Source organism: Adiantum capillus-veneris, chromosome 6, assembly GCF_014529385.1.
Source record: "Adiantum capillus-veneris isolate H3 chromosome 6, ASM1452938v2, whole genome shotgun sequence".
Taxonomy (NCBI): domain Eukaryota; kingdom Viridiplantae; phylum Streptophyta; class Polypodiopsida; order Polypodiales; family Pteridaceae; genus Adiantum; species Adiantum capillus-veneris.
In genome coordinates this window covers 99785772-99791130 of record NC_140936.1, presented here as the reverse complement: position 1 = coordinate 99791130, position 5359 = coordinate 99785772, and positions in this window count along the sequence as shown.

Genomic DNA, 5359 nt, shown 5'->3' with positions numbered 1-5359 from the left:
TTTTTTTTTTTGAAAACTTCTCATAAGCATATAGAGTGTCCCATAATTGGCACTTGCATTACACACTCTTACTTTATTTCTCCCAAGCACTCACCTTGCATGAATAGGTACTCAACTTCCAAGTGTTCAACCACAATAAGAGCGTATACCAAAGGCAATTTTTTCCCACCAGGTTTTTTCCCTTTGGTCATCCAGGTTTTAAGACCCTAATCTAGACCTCATCATCAACTTCTTGTATATATTCCTTCTACATCAAGTTTCAACAATAAGGAAAGGGTTGCCCAAATCAATCAACAACAACTTGGAGCAAAAACAGCAGGTCTCCATATGCTTATCAAGAGCATCTTTTATCTTCAAGGTTGACAACCAAGCTCCATCCAACAATGGCAAGTCAAAGAATGGCCTACAACATCAAGCAATGAAAAATTTAGCAAGCGAGCTATCCACAACAATCAAAAATATCTCACACAGTGCTTCAACATGGGTGACCTATTGCATATCTAACATAAAGTCCACGCCACAAGGAGGATCAGTTCCACACGATCAAACACTTCAACATCCATCTTTACGGCAGCTAAGATTGACAACCAAGAGGCGAATGCACAACAAGAAGCAACGTTGCCTCGATAATCAAAGCTCAAATCATGTATCAACAACATGACAGCTATGCATCACTCAAGTAAGGGGGGAGCGTCATCAACGACAACGGGCTTCCCAAGATGAAGACAAAGCTAAAGACAACCCTATGACAAGACTGCACAAGGTCGTGTCAAGGGACGACACGAGCTAGGAAGGGGGGAGTGTTTGGAGGTGATAACAGCATACAAGTGCCCACCTAGCCAAGGCGCCCGTTGGGTCATCCGGCCAAAGTTTTGATGTGGTCACATTATTTTTCCGATTTTTAATACATCAAACCCTGTAAAAGTCTAATGACAATCGCCTATGTCAAGTCTGAGTCAAAGATGTAATTTTTCCAATGATGTATGTAAAGGTCCATGAGAAGTTGGCCGTCGGCCACTTTAGAAAGCCCTAGGTATATAATACACTAAGGTTAGTGGGAAAGGGGAGATCATTTTTTGAAGATGAGGGACTATTGTGTTACGCACAGAGAGCTACCTCTTTGCTCCAACTTGTAATCATCGCTTCTATGGCTACGGTAATCCAAATTCAGTTTTGTTTCTTGCATTGTGTTCCTATTACTCTGCTCTTGCATTCAAGTGTAAGCATTCAAGATTCGGTGAAGGTTTCAGACGCATATGTGTAGGCCTTAAATCACTGTTTTGAGTGTTTATATGCATATTTTATGTTGTTTTGACCCTATGAGAGGCTTTAGGGACCTAAAAACGACCCTTTAGGATCATTCGTTTACTATTTTTTGCGTACTGTGGGACGAATGATCGCGATCATTGTACCTCTCCAGAATGTTGTGACAGTGATAGGATATGTTCGTGATAGTCCCTTGTAGCTTCCCTTCAAGTTTCGTGCGATATCGATATGATTTGCATGGTGAACGGGCATGATGACTGTAGAGCTGTGTAGAAGGACATAGGCAGATTACTTGGCTTTAATGCGTTTGATTTGCTTGTAGAGTTAGCGATTGCATCTCTTCGAGTTCACTTCATTAGGATTGACACCCTAGTGAGTTTCCATGCCTCATCCGAGTCGCTTCCCCTATATCGATAGTTTTATGTTGATGCTTGAGAGCTATGCTATGGACGTCCGTCGCGGCGACCCGCAAACACCCTCCAATTCTAGGATGTTCATTAAATGAAACTAAAAATGATTTATCTCCAATCATCACAGCCATTATGACGTTGTGGTAAGAATCTAGTTGTAAGTGCACTTTTTGAATGGTTATTCCAAGTTTACAATTGCTTTTACCACACCTATTTTCTAGAGAAAGAAATTCAAAATTCTATTTTTCTTAGAACGGACTCCAAATGACCTCCAAAATTTCCTAATGCCCCATATCTGTGAATTTTGCTAGGAATATAATGTACCCTTTTCTTTTAAAATCTATATTTTTTTCTCAAATGTGAAAAAATAATGTCCTTCTGTATATATATTTTTTTAAGTTTCAAGAACTTCAAATACCCTTATGTTGAATTCACGTGATAGGTTACATTTTTCTTAGGTGACCTCCCCGGGATTGCACCCATCTTTTTGCCATGTGTGGTTTTGATTTCCCCTTTCCCTTTTCTCTTTCTCTGGCTCTCGTTCTTGTCGTGTAGTGTCAGCAGTGTGGAAGTGTATGCCCGCCGAATCGATGACGTATGTGTGTGCCCAGAGAGAGTAAGTAAGAGGAGTCGCATGGATTGAGAGGGTCGATATCAGTCACAGTGGTGTGTGCATGTGGGTAGGTGATCTTGTTAGCGCTAGGTGCATTCGGTGGAGTGCAGCCGAGGCCTTGCTAGTGAAAATTATCTCTTTTGAGAAGCTTTTGAGAGGAAAGGGGTGTTGTGAATACCTTGAGCTATATAGGGGCAGCTGTTTGTGTGTCGGTGTGTTTCCCATTCCACCTCTCCAGCGGCTTTGTATCGAGTCTTCCCAAGCACTTTGCTTTGCAAGGCAAAGAGATCTTTTGCAAAGTGAAAAGTAGACAAAACAAACATAACTTGATATTTACTAACCTTGTCACCCATTTGTAGCAAGTTTCTGGTAATACACTCGAATCTGGCTCATAGCCATATGTACTACTCAAGTGAGTTAGCATATGTATCATATACACCCTAGTGGAATGTATAAACCTATAGATATCTTGGCAAGTTTTCCCCAATTAGTATGCTAAAATCATATTTCAAATGTTGGAAGTGATCATGTAATATGTCCTGAAGTGAATCCTTGCTTCACATTCTCATTGAAATAACAAGTGAAAGGCCAAAGGGTGGAGTTGTGCAGTGACAGCAACCAAAAAATCATGTTAAAAAATCCAGAACTTATCTTGTTCTTGACAAAGTTTCTGGTGTTATAGCGGGAGTGTAATCCATGATGTGTTGGAGTTCAGTCCACTTGGCTAACATGCCTTGCATGTAAGGGTTGTAATCTCTTGGCTACTGTGACGGTTTCAAGAGCGAGATCCAAAACCATAAGTGCCTTGCACATTCTACATTGGTAGTGATACATCATAACATGATGTCACTACTCCTAAAATGGGAACAAATTTTTGATCATACTAGTTTCCCAAACTTGCGTTCCAATGCCCTTGATGCCAAGTCAATGGGCAGTATCTTAGCATGAAGATGAAGCCGTGCTTCATGTGAAATTGGTTTTCTTGCTGTAACCAGTTGTCTTGAGATGTCAAGGAAGAAATCGCTCAAATGCAGCTCATATCCCTATCTATTGCACGAGAGAGAATTATTGTATATATCATATGCACCCTCATATATCATATACGCCCGTCTGGTATGTAATGAAATAACATGCAATCATATTGCCAATTTCCGCGCCAGTTTTGTATGCTCATAGCATAGTCCAATTGCGGGAATCTTGTCTTTGCATGATACTTCTCAGTAGACCCACTTTGGATACTACCATGCCGCAAAGCTACATAAACTCTTGCTCATAGACAAATGTCATAGTAAAAGAAAGTCGACCTTGTCGAGCAGTCACAAATAAACAACCTTGTCAAATTGTACAATGTATTGAAAAACAAAACATAACAATAAAAATTTCTTGCAAAATATGTACCTCGTACCTGCTTGTCTTGATTATGGATACAAAGCCTTGCTCCAGTGATGTCTAGAAAACAAGCCCTAACAATTTGCTTGACAGCTTCTTAAAATGGTCATTAATGGTTGGTCGTGTCGAGCACCTGTTGCCTCCTTCATCAAGATTAGCAACAAGCCGTGCCGATCTCCATGAGATTCTCCAGCACTACCATGCCCTAACCTTTGCCAGGCATGGACAGAAGCCTTGTTGTGAAACGAGATCATGTCTTACTCAAGCCTTGCTTGATTTTGGTGGGTCAAACCAGTCATTGGTCTTTGGACAACCAAACTTTGATAAACACAACCCTCGGCATGATCCAACCGTGCAAGGTTTTTATGCCACTGATAAGCCATGCGTGGAAGCAAATTTGATAGCAACACAATTCGCACAAGCCTTTCTCGTGTCTTGATGCAACATGTTCTTGAGGAAAACAAAACACTATTGAAATATTTTATTTACCTCCTATTGTTTACTTGCTAAATGCCTTTGAGCAATTTGTTGTATTAGCCATAGTGCCCGCGTTTGCGAGTATCCCTGAACCTTAAACCATGTCCAATCTTAAGTCAAAGCCTTGCTCGAATACTAACGATCATATCATTGCCTTGCCAATACCTTCGTACCGAAAGTGCTCTATATCAAAAGATATGGCTTTAGCATTGGTAGGCTTTCGGATGTCCTTGAGTTTGTTGGTAGCCTTGCGTGTCGTGCCATTCATGTCTCGCATAGCTATAGATACTCCTCATGGTCCTTGCCATTAACCGTGCTAGACTTAGACAAAAAATTTCACCGCTTGACGGACCCTAGTCGTGGGCGTCAACATTTGTGGCAATATGCATATCCCTTGATCCCCAAGCCGATCGGTATTCCAAACCCGAACAACGATTGCCTGCCCAATGTGGTAGAACTAGGTTTTGGATCGAGCTTCATCGTTGCTTTGTTGATATTGGCCTTGTACTTGTCGAGATTTCCAAACAAACTAATGCCATGCATGGCTATCGTAAAAAATCATGGTGCAATTTTTTGAATCTGTTTTTTGCAGGCTTTACAAATTGTACTATGATCGTGATCATAACGCCGCTAGCATGCCTTGCCTCTTCCTTGTATGCAGCTCCAACTATTGTGACTGCTACCACCATGGGAAAAAAGGCTTAAAATAGAGTAGGGGACCCAAAACAGGGTGCCCAACTCAAAAAATACAAAATCCCTCATGCAGCCATGGCAGGCCGACTGCACAGAGAATCTCCAGAAGATGACGGGCGCTGCAGGGCTTTTCACGCCATGGCCATGTGACGAGTTGTCATCCTTTGCACAGAGTGAACCCAGAGAGACAAATGTGACCCAATTTCATGCAGCTCGAATTTGGACCTCCCTTGTATTCTAGGGTTGCTTCCCGCGCTCGTCTCGACACCCAAACAGTCCGCCATAGCCACAGCTTAGGAGAGGGGGAGAGAGAGAGAGAGAGAGAGAGAGAGAGAGAGAGAGAGAGAGAGAGAGAGAGAGAGAGAGAGATGAACATGCCTCTTCTTGCCAAGCATGCAATAACACCACGACTTCCTCCTTCCCTCCGCCATAGGTGCAGCTACCCTAAGCTCTGATACCAGTGAAAGGCCTAGGAGACTGTAATCTCGGATCCACCGCCCTACCACCCTAT